Raw genomic sequence first — 14055 nt, forward strand, 5'->3', positions numbered from 1 at the left:
AATCAATAGGAAAGGAGACACTTGGGCCCCCATAAAAGGGGAGGGTTAGATTGAGATGACGTGTTTTGTTTCAGCCCTTGCAGTTATCTGTCTGTTGCTGTTATGCCATCAAGGGGCAGATACTCCAGAGAAGGAAAACAAAGGAGCTGAAAAAGTACATAAGACTAACTAGGGAAAAATCTAGCTTGCATTCAGATTTTATTTCGTGAGCCTCCAGTTTCAAGACCAGGGCTTGTTAAATTTCAAGTGCCTATTTTTAAAAGGTGTGCACTGCTTATCAACCATTCGGTTAACAATGGACTGCATATATGATGGTGGTCAAAGCACAATAAAGATGTTCTTAATGAGGCAGTCACCTCTCCCATAGCCTGCAGCAGTGTCTGCTTACACAACAAAGAGGCTCTTGATGCGAAGAAGAGGCAATCTATCTCCAGTAGCCTGTGCATCCAGCTAGTGTCTGGCAGAGAGTCTCTGTTTACACAACAAATGCAATAGATTGGACTAAATGCTAACTTAATGACCTAGTCTATAACAACTGGGATTGGAGAACGTATCCCCTTGTTAAGTGGTGCACACCTGTATTTGAACCTTGCCTTAATATTCTCCCTGTTCTCTTTCATAAACTTCCCATTTTTGAAACTCCTTGTCTTGTTTTAGTCCGGCCGGAGCAGGGAGCAATTGCTCCATGTGCTCCTATAGGTCACTTGTGGCTAAGCCTGCACGGTTGTTTGCCTTCACACATGCTCTACTTATTTGGGGGTGTTGCTATCGTTATCATTGTTACTAATTTGCTGGATGCTATACAGAAATCGGAAAAAAACACATTCGCTGCCCACAGGCAGCGACTTTTTAAAAACAAAAATGGGGGTGAATACCACCTAATTTATTGCACAGATATAGATGCAATAGCACAAAGTGAACGTCATCATTTTAAGAGAGAGAAAATAAAACCTGGCCTGTCATTCTGTCAGGAGGTTTAGCCTGGGCAAGCTTAGCTCAGTCTCTGTTAAGCGGAATTCCACTCAAAGGCACATGTTGCCTCTTGGCTATCGTGCTGCTGTGTGGGACTGGAAAGTCCTCTGGCTTTGCTCATCAGCATTTTTGCTGATGAGCCTCTGAATGGTTTCAGCCCCCGGATCACTAATTATCATCTCCATTCTGTGAAAAGGAGCTGCTCTTGACACTGATGAGCGTGTGAAATTGCGGCAACGCCAGATTTCCCAACCACATCCGCCAGCTTGAGCTGACAGATTTTAAGCGCTTGTTCATGTTCCATTTGAAATATATATAAAGCTTTTATCTGGTCTCCTGTCAGCTATTCTGCAAATGGCTGCGCCTGCAGGATTGACAGCATGTAGTTGACAGGCTGCCTCTTCCTCCCTCCAATCTCTCTCCTGCCTTTCCTCTTGCAGAGCAGGGCCCTAATCTCAGTCTACAGCAAAGGAAGAGCTTTACTGCTCTCAGGTTCACATTTAAGGTGACCTGCCAGTACACAGCGCACAAGCTGAGGGATGCTCCTTTTGCTGCCTGATGAGTTCTTTTACACCTGTAAAAGTGGTGCTGGGTGCACACCAGAAGAGCATAACCCAGGCCAGTTTCATGGCATTTTGAAGTGGGCTGATGGCAGGAAACCTCAGGTCCAAAAGAAATATTTCTGGGTGGGGGGAGGGCAGCCTGGGGGCGGTTCAGGACCAGGAGGGGGCGGGGATGTCAACAGAGGCTGCTGCTGCATCCAATTCCAATCCACCCTCCTCACCATCCTGGTTGTTGCCCAATTCTACCCATCCCCTTCCCTGCATACTGGCACGCTTACCTGTCCCAGTATGCATCCAGTGGCCACAGCCGCATGGAGCTGGCCACTAGCTGTTTGTGGCGCAGCCAGGCAGCACACTCCACGTGTGGTACCAACTTTTGGTGCATCTCTGCCATTATCTGGATGTGGATTCATACCAGGCCAAATGTAATGTCTTATGCCTTAAACCAGCAACGTGGGAAACTTTTGCTGTATCCTGAATTCAAGATCCCAGAGAACAATAATGTAAAACCTTGCAGAACAAGCCCATGCATTGTAGGAGATACCCTGAATACGATGGGCTATTTCATTCATAGCTTGCCAGGGACTTTATCTGCTGTTCCTGGTGGCTGTTCTTGAGCAACTTTAGTTCTGAATGTGTGATCTTGAGAAATATGTAGCCTTCATCTTTAGCTATGTTGTATTTCACAGCTACAGATGCCAAATTACTGTAACATAAAAAAGCAAATATAAATATCAAATTAAAGGGGTGTGTGTGTGTGTGTGTGCGTGTGCGTGCATGTGTGTGTGTGCATGCATGTGCGTGTGCGCAAAAGCTTTTTTACAGCCCTTAGAAAATCAAAGTCTTGGTCTTGAAAGTGAACCTGAAGGTAAAAGTCCTGTTGCTACTTCTGCAGTTGAGATGAAAGAATTTATAATTTTCTCTGGAATGCTTAAAGTTCACTGAAGCAGTATGTGTCTCACATACCTGTAAATAGATCCTGGCTTCAAAGCGGAATAGACATGTTATTTATTTATTTATTTTTGGAAACCCAGACGATGTCTTCTCATCACATTTTCCCAGGGTTGGTACCATGGTCAGCCAGTCAACGTACAGTGGGTGCCAGGAACTTTATTCCACATGCCACCAGAGGAGCTTATAGGTGGAGGCAACCAACTGCTAGCCTTATCTCTGTTGGATGGAGTGTGTTTTGCAGGCTGTAGACCCAGCATTATCAGGTGACTTATGGAACCAATAAGGTGCCACCTGTCCTTATATTGCTTCCCGTCAGCACATTGGAGGAGACTATCAACACTGGTGCATAAGCTGTCTTTTAAGGATGATTGTCCACCGTTACTGAACTCCTCACTTAAGAGTCTATGATAAGTCCAGAATTCCCTGGAACAGTTTGGAAACGACTGAACGGAGAAATTCTAAAAGGTTTATTTGTAACCCAACCTTCAAAATAGGGCTTTGCTGGCACATGATATGATGGGCAACCACCATCCGATGTGCTGGTGTAACCCCAGCATCTTCAGATTTGAAAGGGTGTGTGGAACTAGATACCAGAACTTTCTCCCTGTATCAAGCCTGGAAAAATGTCAGAGAAGGCGTAAAACTGTTCCAGCTGCCGTCAACTGCTGTCAAACTGTTCCAGCCTCAGTCTGAGTAGCTGTTTGTTCAGTGTAGGTTGAATGGCTAGAATGCCAGCAGAGTGGCTCCTAGTTTTTGCACTGGTACCTGAGGACCACTACTGACCCATTAGATTCTACAGAGGTTCTCAGGTCAGTAGCATAGCTGGGGGGGCAGTAAGTATTGCAGGCACTACAACGTGCCATGCTAAGAGGCCCCTCCCACTCACCATTGGAACCAATGGGTCAGCAAAGGCAATATGCAATTCGGTGAGTGCCTTGTGTGTTAAGAAAATAAGAACACCCCCGCTGGATCAGGCCATAGGCCCATCTAGTCCAGCTTCCTGTAACTCACAGTGGCCCACCAAATGCCCCAGGGAGCACACCAGATAACAAGAGACCTCATCCTGGTGCCCTCCCTTGCATCTGGCATTCTGACGTAGCCCATTTCTAAAATCAGGAGGTTGCACATACCCATTATGGCTTGTAACCCGTAATGGATTTTTCCTCCAGAAACTTGCCCAATTCCCCTTTAAAGGCATCTAGGCCAGATGCCATCACCACATGGCACCACATGCGGTGGCAGGTAGTTCCACAGACCAACTATAGGCTGAGTAAAAAAATATTTTCTTTTTTTGCCTGGAATGCCTCCGAGGCGAGTGGGAGGGACCACTTACAAGGAGTGCCTGCAGTTACGGTGCCGGCAATACTTACTGTGCTGCCCCAGTGGCATAGCTAGAGGGGGGTGCAAAGCACGTAAGTTTTGCAGGAAGCCTCCCCTCAGCATGGAAGCAGCCTTTCCCCCTCCCCTTTGGAGCCATTCTGGGAGGCGGAACAAAATGGAGGCATACGCCTGGAATGGCTCAAAGGGGAGTGGGAGGGGCCGCTTGCATGCTGCCCCTGCAAGGCTCCCTGCAAAACTTGGTACTTTGTAGCCCCTCTAGCTGTGCCACTGGCCCCCCATCTGGCTGCCTCGGGTACAAAGGGATCAAGGAGAGGATGAAGAGCATACTTACCAGTCATGTTCAGCATTGTCCTTCATGACAAAACGAGGGCCAGAGCAGGCCTCATTTTCTGGCACTGGACCTGATCTCCCCACCCATACACACCACCCTTGCAATATTTTTCTGAGGCATTCCTAAGTGTTGACTAATCCAAATGTCCTCCTGATGCAGTTCCTATAATTGCAAGTTATAAGGGCATGGGAAGGGGTCTTACTGTGGTTAGTGCCTGATGACTCACCACTGTAGGCCTGGGAAAGGATTAAGAGCTTAGCCAAAGGCACTGAAGGAAGACAACAACAGTCCAAGTCCGTATTTTTATCATTTGTTGGTTAATTTGGGTCAGTATTTCCTTCCATTGCATGAAAGATAAGGATACAATCTCTGATTTTTCCTTTGATTGTCTGGCAGGGCTCAGTTCGCCTGCTGAAATGGATTCTCATACCTCAAGGTAGCTTCAGACCTGCATCTAGCAAAAGCTGCATTCCCACCACCACCACCACCCCCGAGGTGACCAGATGTCATAATCCCAAAAGAGGACCAGGCACCCCAAAATATAGGACATCTAAAAAAATGTAGGACATGACAAAATAAGAGCCAAAACACTCATATTTTAATTTCATGTGGTTAATTTAACACTATGGGCACAATCCTAACCCCTTCTGTCAGTGCTTTCCAGCACTGGCATAGTGGTGCCAATGGGACGTGTGCTGCATCCTGCAGTTGGGAGTCATTCACGGAGGCCTCCTCAAAGTAAGGAAATGTTTGTTCCCTTACCTCAGAGCTGAATTGCCCTTATGTCGGTGCTGGAAAGCATCAACAGAAGGGGTTAGGATTGCGTCCTATATTACTTAATATTAAATTTAAAACTATATTGCATATAATTTATTACATATAATTTATTAATTACAAGAAGGCTATGAGCTGCCTGCAAGGGCCCACTCATAGGGAAAAGGAAGACATTTAAGTTTTTTTCCAGGACATGAGGCTAAAAAAGAGGATGCGTCCTGGAAAAAGAGGACAGCTAGTCACCCTACCTCCCCCACATGTGTCAGTGTCACCACTAAAGGGCGCATGTCCCAGGCTGTAACTAGGTTTAATATTAGGAGATTCATGATCAGATATCTCACAGTTGTTGAAAATATTTGTAGCAGCTATCAGAACTTCAGCATGAGCAGGGGGCCAGAATTGAACCTTTTCCACACATTGTTTTTCCTAATGAGCCCCACCCCCAGCAACTGCTGTTTACCTTACAGGTGAAAACAGGCAGGTACCATGTGTAGTAGGACTATGCTTCTCTTCATAGGTGTGAATGGCAATGACAGCCATTTGCTTCTTCAGAAGGAAATAAAAAGGGGTAACCAGGAAGACCGTTAGGGGAAGGACTAAGCCAACCACTGGTGATTCCAGAACCTGGAGGAAGGAGACAATTTTATCCCACTTCAGTTGTGTACCTGATGTGTCTGTTTCTACTTGCCTCCAGGTAACCAGCTGACCAGCCTATCAGACAGGCATTGCCTTCCTTGAACGCAACTATGACTCATCAAGAAGAAGTTTGATCACTGACCATTCATGCCAGGCACCCAGGGGCTTGATAAAACTCCTGCCTATCAAGGATTGCAAAGGTGGGAAGGGTGTGTCAAGCAACCAGAAGCTAGGGTACATACCCAGTGGCTTGTTTTGGGGCTTGCTAGGTTGTAAGCTGTGCAGGCCTGATCTAGCCACTGGATTCATGGATAAATAATATTCTTACTTCTTGCTAGGTGGCCTGGATAGTGTCATATACTGGAAAAATTTGCCAGAATCACACATCACAACTGCAAAGAGAGTATTAAACATAAGTATTAGGCATCAAACATCAGCATTCAATATTCATACCTATGTGGTTAGTGTGTGGAACATGGAATAGAAAGATCCATGTTCAAAACTCTGTGAGCTATGGAGTTCATTAGTAATGCTGAGCCAACCTATCTCATAGGGTTGTTGTTGGAGGTCACACTATATATGGAATTCCTTAAATTCCTTGGGCAAAGAGCAAGTCAAAAATTTAATTGAATAAACAAGTATGACCATTACGTAGTATCACTACAATGAAGTTTCTGATCAGAGAGTTTTGCGTCCAGTTCTTATGAGAAAGAATTTCTGTTCTTTCCCACTGGAATTCTAGGAGTGGAGAAGAATGTAAGGTCAAGTGGGAGAGGAAAGATTGAAATGTAAAGGATTTTCAGAATGGTCACTCAGTTACTTAGGAGCAGTGTAAACTAGGTAAGGGATGAGGAAACTTTTCTCTGGTGTGAATCCCGTGTTTCATACTTTACTGTATTTAACACACTGATTTATTTTTAGGGCTTTCACCCAAACATCCAGTCTTACAGTTGGAAAATATAGTTACATGCCCCACAATTCCTCAAGTGTTGAGAAATGCTGGGGCTGGTGGTGGTGATGGCATTACCTGGGCCCTGACTTTCTTTACAGGGCAGATCAGTGGAAGCTTATGGTATCTAATGTTTATTACAAATATACAAGTTGAGCGTCACACGGAGGCAAACAAATGCACACTCCTACAAGTCAGCAACAGATCAGGTCAGATTTTCAGAGAATGCCCATGCAACCTCTAAAGCAGTGGTCTCAAACTTTTTAGCATCAGGACCCACCTAAAAAAAAGTTTCACTTTACCAGCCCCTGTAGCTATAATGGTGATTGGGCAGTAGTATTCCCCTCATCCCAATTGCAGGTTGTTTAATCCTTGATGCACATAGCCTAATCTTCCCTGTCAGTTTCATGAACCACCAAAAATTGGGCCTTGATCCACTGGTGAGCCATGGATCCACAGTTTGAGAACCACTGCTCTAAAACCTTCCAGTGCACTCCTTCATGGCTTCTGTATTCAGTCTGTCTTCAGACTGTCTCACAAGTTGCAAACTGGTATGGGTGGGGAAGAATAGGTAGGACATGTTACTTTCCATGTTCTGATGGCTTTCCGCCTTCAAAGAAATCTCTCATTATGGAAGCATAAATGAACCATTAAGGAACATTAACTCTTTTGTCAAAACCCATATTCTGACCAAGAACTAATTTGGGGGAAGATCATAGTGATGGATGGGTGGCCCAGTCTATCTCTTAAAAATCTCATAAGAATTATCATTCAATGAGGTAAAACAACCAAGTTCCATGTTTTTAGGAAAACATTATGAGAATTATGAGAAGCTGACAGAACATACCAAGATCCAGGTCTACAGAGCTTGTGTCCTGAGTACACTTCTGTACTGCAGCGAGTCATGGACTCTCCACTCACAACAGGAGAGGAAACTGAACGCTTTCCATGTGCGCTGCCTCCGACGCATTCTCGGCATCACCTGGCAGGACAAAGTTCCTAACAACATAGTCCTGGAATGTGCTGGAATCCCTAGCATGTATGCACTTCTGAAACAGAGACGCCTGCGTTGGCTCGGTCATGTCGTGAGAATGGATGATGGCCGGATCCCAAAGGATCTCCTCTATGGAGAACTCGTGCAAGGAAAGCGCCCTACAGGTAGACCACAGCTGCAATACAAGGACATCTGCAAGAGGGATCTGAAGGCCTTAGGGATGGACCTCAACAAGTGGGAAACCCTGGCCTCTGAGCGGCCCGCTTGGAGGCAGGCTGTGCAGCATGGCCTTTCCCAGTTTGAAGAGACACTTGGCCAACAGTCTGAGGCAAAGAGGCAAAGAAGGAAGGCCCATAGCCAGGGAGACAGACCAGGGAGAGACTGCTCTTGCTCCCAGTGTGGAAGGGATTGTCACTCCCAGATTGGCCTTTTCAGCCACACTAGACGCTGTGCCAGAACCACCATCCAGAGCACGATACCATAGTCTTTTGAGACTGAAGGTTGCCAATACCAATACCAATACCTAATGAGAATTGTAAATATTAGACTGCAATCCTATACATACTTTCCTGGGAGTAAGTCCCATTGAGCACAATGAGTACCCACTGAGTAGGCATGCATAGGATTGTGCCCCAAATCTTATAACCCAACCTAATGCATATTTAGTAGGAAACAAGTTTCACAGAGTTACTTGGGACTTACTCTCAGATAATAGGATTGTGACCTGCATCAATGAATTGTATCAGTTGCATTGTTAGATGGTTATCTGGAGCCACAGAGAGCAGGGAGCAGGACTGTGCCTGTTGTCTGTGCCCCTGTAAGTTTTTGGGACAAGCTTTCAAAGGCAGCCAGTAACCCTGCACTCACATCTCGCTTGCAGGACCATGCCAGATAGCAATACTCCCTAGCCGCTAGAGAACCAAGTGGATTCACTGCCCTGACCTTCTTCCCACTTACTCTCAACAAACGGGAAACAAATTGGGGTGCTGATTGAGGCGGCTCTGTCAGTGATGAGCAGATGCAGGACAGCAGGTGCAGGCACGCCTCTGCTGCTCCCCACCAACTTGGCTGGTTGAGGCAAACCTTTCAGTCAGCACAAACAGTAGGCTGTCACTGGACAGGACCATCTTACTGCAACGAGTCTTCTCCTGGCAGCCCCTGCTGTGTTGGCCCCTTCAGGTTTGATCAAGGGCATGGTGGTGAAGCCACTGGCCATGCTGTCAGTCAGTGCATACCTTAAAGGTCCAAGCACCATACAACTATGCTCCAGAATGTACATGTAATAGACCCCCAAATTAGTCTTAGTGTAGTCTTGGCATACAAGATGGACGCCCATCGCATTCTTCCATTGCTGTTGCTTATGCTCTTTTTCTCTTCCACAATTTAGCTGAGATCTCAACTTAGCCACATTGACGTTCTATAAACGTAGAACCTCTGGAAAGATTCTGCTTATGCTGAATCATTTGACCTCTTGTCTGGCTGGATTTTGCCTCTTGTAAATTGCAAGTTTGGATGGATGGAAGAGGAGGGGGGCATAGTCCCTGATGGCCCTGGGACAAAATGAATCAGCCACAAGAAGCTTCCAATGCATTGGAGTCACAGTTCTGGTGAAATGCTTGCCCTGTCCAGCTTGAGCCTCTTTTATGAAGGCATGGCTGTGGCTGAAGGATTCGGCCTCTTTCTGCAGGCGCCTGCCACTGACAGGCAATTTCAGTGAAAAAGCAGGAGGCAGAAGGAGTCGGAATTCAGACAACCAGCATGAAACACCCTGTGATGCATGCTGCCAAATGCCCCATCTGTCACCATCAGAAGTTGTAAGCTCAGCAGCTTTTTCAGCACTTTAGAATCATCATTGACTTTATGGATTTTTTCCCCTCTCTATCCCACTCCTAAATCTCTGCCTGTATCATTTTTCATTTTAGCAGATATTATTTCTCATGATTCCTTTTTTGCTTCCTGACTTAAAGTTTGCCAGCTGAAATGGAACACTTCCTGGGCCTACCGACTTCTGTTCACGAAGACATCTGACATGTCAGAGACTCTGAGGCTCAAAGACTCTGAGAATGTGCAGAGTACCTCCCGTGTCAGAGGTAACTACAATGTATTAAAAAGAAACCTAGATCAAAGTGCCACTGAGCATGCACAGAATGCTTTTCCCTTCTGATACGGGCCTTTTCAGAAATCATAGATTGTCCCTTCTGACAGGTACCATTGAAAAAAAAGAGGTTGGGAGAAAACACTAAATACTGTTTTTATTTTGCTTGTTTTTATGTCCAACTTAATGTCCAGATAATTGGTAAACTGAATGGAAATGGAGGTGAGGCTGATGCCGAACGACTCTTCTCTTCTCTGCCCTTCAACTCCTGCAATGTCCTCCTCTTCCTTTTCCAATCCAGAGAGCGGGAGGACGAGCACTGGAGGCAAATGCGTAGACCAATTTGGGCAACCCCCATGGCTGGCCTGGCTGGCCCTGTGCCTCATGACTGTTGATAGCTCTGCCTGTCCTGCATCAAATGGTTGGTTGGCAACCTTCAGTCTTGAAAGACTATGGTATAAGCCTACAGCACCCGGTATTCCCAGGCGGTCTCCCATCCAAGTACTAACCAGGCCTGACCCTGCTTAGCTTCCGAGATCAGACGAGATCGGGCACGCGCAGGGTAACAATTTACTGCATCACCTCACAGTCAATTTTACTGGATGAGAAGGCAGGCTCTGTAATAAACCCAGCACCATGAGCAGTAAGGACTTCAACTTTATGAAATGGGTGCACTTACACATCAAGCAGACATTGTATGTGGCAATAGCACAACATACAAATATATACATAGATGTATGCATATGTTTGCGTAATGTACAAAATGCAAATGAATGCTGTAATATTGTAATGTGGACTATCTGCTCCTTGAAATGAAATCATTTTCTTTTTTCTTTTGAATTAAATTTTAAGTCCAGTTTTATTTATTTAATTAATTTATTAATTTATTTATTTAGCAATCCTAACCTGATCCATAGCTAAGGGATCTGGGACCTGGGGGCTGAAAATTCTTGAACACGCTGTGGGGCCAGATGCCCAGAACACAACCCAGGGGCATCTAGCAGGTGATCTGAGGAGCTGGGAGGTGTAGTTAAGGGAAGTTGTGGGGGTGTACTGACCTGGGTACTACACTCTGAATAGGTGCCAACCCGCACGCCCGACGGCAGAGGCATCCAGAAGGAGTTCTGAGGCACAAGGAGGCTGTGTGCGCCCTCCTCATGCCTCAGAACTCCTCCTGTATGTTTCAGGTTCCACCATCAGAGGTGCAGGTTGGCACCCTCTCAAAGCTTGGTACCTGGGACAATGTACCCCACTTCCCCCCTTAAGCTATGCCACTGAATTCCCTTGAGAGCCAGACCCAGTTTGCAGGCTGCCAGTTAGCTGTGTGGCCGCACTTGTTTTATTTAATACAGTGTATGAACGTATGAAATTTCAGAACTGCTCCTTGGGGGAAGGGAATAATGCTAGTATATTTGTCTAACTCTGTTGTTTGGCTTTTAAGTGCACATTCTCCTCCTATTCAACAAGACAAACAGATGATCCCAATCTCTCACAGATGACACACTGACAAAACAACGGGATCGGTTCAGGCGCACAAGATCTCTGCAGAATTCCAATAGTCTTTTCAGCCTGGAAAGTGTTCACTTGTGACAACCTGTTATTTTGCCTCTCATTGTCCAAACTTCAACCTTATCTGCCAGCAGTTCTTTTTTGCATGCATTTCAACATTCATTGCTAGAAGGGCACATTCCGCAGGTCTTCGCAAAAGGATGCGTCCCTCTTGAATACCATCTCTCCCCCTCTCCCCTCACACCCCACTATCTTCAAAGAACTCTAACAAAGGATGCTTTTGAAGGCAAGGGAGACCTGGCAACTTAAAGTATTCCTTCCTTTGATCCCTTCAAATAGATTGTAAGTGTGACTACTCAGTGTATTCCTACTGCATCCCCTCACTCTTTTTTTTTTTTTTTTTGAAAATGTGGCATCAGTACTTGCTTTCTAGTTCTAAAGGATTTTCTCCTGTGCTTTGAGCATTTGAGAGAAAAAATTATATATATATTGGCTCAGAAACCTTCCACCTTTCATTGATTTCCGACTGTGTTTTTAGTTCTCCTTTCATTACAGTTCTGAACACATAAATAATTATTGCTATATTAATTTATCTACCATTCTATCGTGGGAAAGTGGTTTTTTAAAAATCATTTTATTTGGGGGCAATTAGTAGAATATATTTGATTTCCTGAACGTTGAAAAACTGGGATGGAAAAGTAGCCGTTTTCAGGAATGTGAAAGGAAATTAAGCTGAAAGCCTGTGCAGAAGCCTGCAAGCCTGTGAACACTTATCTGGGAGGAAGCTTTACTGAGAGCAGTGAAACTTAAATATGCATACAGGCGTGTGTCACTTAAAGACGGGGATGTGTTTTGTTTTGTTTTTGCCTTTTAAGGCATTCTGAGACCCGGGAAACCCTCTTCCCTGGGCCTCAGAATGATTTATAAGGCCAAAAAAAAAAAGTCACTTCTGGTTTCCCTCTGGAAAACCAGAATTAGCAATTTTTTGGCCATTCTTAGCCCTGTAGAGGCCACAGGTGGACATGTGCGGCCTATGCGGGGCTCAGAAAAGCCTCCAGAGGCAAGGAGAGCACAGCTCCCCTCAGCTGACTTGCGGAGGGGGAGAAACAGAGATCAGTGATGGACCATCGCATATGCGGTCCTTTGCTGATCAGACTATCGCTAAGTGATGTTCACCTCTTCGCTCACAACACGAGAGGAAACTGAGCGCTTTCCACATGTGCTGCCTCCAACGCATCCTTAGCATCACCTGGCAGGACAAAGTTCCAAACAACACAGTCCTGGAACGTGCTGGAATCCCTAGCATGTATTCACTGCTGAAACAGAGACGCCTGCGTTGGCTTGGTCATGTCGTGAGAATGGATGATGGCCGGATCCCAAAGGATCTCCTCTATGGAGAACTCGTGCAAGGAAAGTACCCTACAGGTAGACCACAGCTGCGATACAAGGACATCTGCAGGAGGGATCTGAGGGATCTGAAGGCCTTAGGAGTGGACTTCAACAGGTGGGAAACCCTGGCCTCTGAGCGGCCCGCTTGGAGGCAGGCTGTGCAGCATGGCCTTTCCCAGTTTGAAGAGACACTTGGCCAACAGTCTGAGGCAAAGAGGCAAAGAAGGAAGGCCCATAGCCAGGGAGACAGACCAGGAACAGACTGCACTTGCTCCCAGTGTGGAAGGGATTGTCACTCGGCCTTTTCAGCCACACTAGACGTTGTTCCAGAACCACCATTCAGAGCGCGATACCATAGTCTTTCGAGACTGAAGGTTGCCAACATGATCCTTGTTAACTGGCAAAGAGGCACTTTTTAAAGTGTTGTCCATTTACATTTAACAGGAGAAAAGCAACTGTTCCTCTTCACCCCAGCATTGTGTCTTTTCCAGGGGCTTTCGCTGGTTTTTCTTCTGCATCCTTTTTCATACTATGAGCCCTTTAGGGACAGAGACTATTTATTTATTTGTTTGGCTATGCAAGGGCGCAATCCTAACCCCTTATGTCAGTCCTTTCCAGCACTGACATAAGGGCAATGCAGCTCTGAGGTACAAATGTTCCTTTACTTTGAGGAGGCCAACTGCAGGATGCAGCACACAGCCCATTGGCACCACTATGCCAGTACTGCAAAGCACTGACATAAGGGGTTAGGATTGGGCCCTAAACCACTTTGCGAACTACTTTTTGTTGAAAAGTGGTATATAAATGCAGGCATGCACTGCTTAACAACCTTCCTCTTAACAATGGTTGGCAACCTTCAGTCTCGAAAGGTTGCCATGAAAGGCTGGTATAAGCCTACAGCACCTGGTATTCCCAGGCGGTCTCCCATCCAAGTACTAACCAGGCTTGACCCTGCTTAGCTTCTGAGATCAGAGGAGATCAGGTATCAGCAGGGTAACAGTTGCCGCTTGACAACAGACTGCATATAAGAAGGTGGTCAAAGCAGAACAAAGAGGCTCTTAATGAGGCAGTCAGGTCTCCCATAGCCTGTAGCAGAGTGTCAGTTTACACACCAAAGAGTCTCTTAATGCAAAGAAGAGGCAATCAGTCTCTAGTAGCCTGTGCTGCCAGTGAGTGTCTGGAAGGGAGAACAACAAAGGCACTCGATTGGGCTGAATGTTTGCTTAATGACCTAATCACATAACATAGGGGATCGGAGAACGTATCCCTGTTAAGTGGTGCACACCTTTATTAATAATAATGTTTATGTATAGTAATAATGGATAAAAATGCACTTTGAAACCAGTGGAATTTAGCAGCAAATTCTGTATACTCATGCATTGTGTGAAAGAGTACTTTATCTTTTCTTGTTTTTAAAAAAGTCACTCTTGAACCTTTCCTTGACAAGGCAAATGAGTGTCTGCACATTTCAATTAGGCATGTTGATTTGTCGCTGTCTTCCATCAAAGCTGTGGTTTTAACTCTCTATCTCTATTTTTTAAAAAACAC

The 14055-nt window shown here is 45.6% G+C and overlaps 2 pseudogenes; both read right to left on the minus strand.

The window, feature by feature from the left end:
- Positions 1–10069: 10069 nt before the first annotated feature.
- LOC136650681 (5S ribosomal RNA) lies at positions 10070–10190 on the minus strand (annotated as a pseudogene).
- A 3208-nt stretch (positions 10191–13398) lies between these two features.
- LOC136650067 (5S ribosomal RNA) lies at positions 13399–13518 on the minus strand (annotated as a pseudogene).
- Positions 13519–14055: the final 537 nt, after the last annotated feature.

This window comes from Tiliqua scincoides, chromosome 4 (assembly GCF_035046505.1).
Source record: "Tiliqua scincoides isolate rTilSci1 chromosome 4, rTilSci1.hap2, whole genome shotgun sequence".
Taxonomy (NCBI): domain Eukaryota; kingdom Metazoa; phylum Chordata; class Lepidosauria; order Squamata; family Scincidae; genus Tiliqua; species Tiliqua scincoides.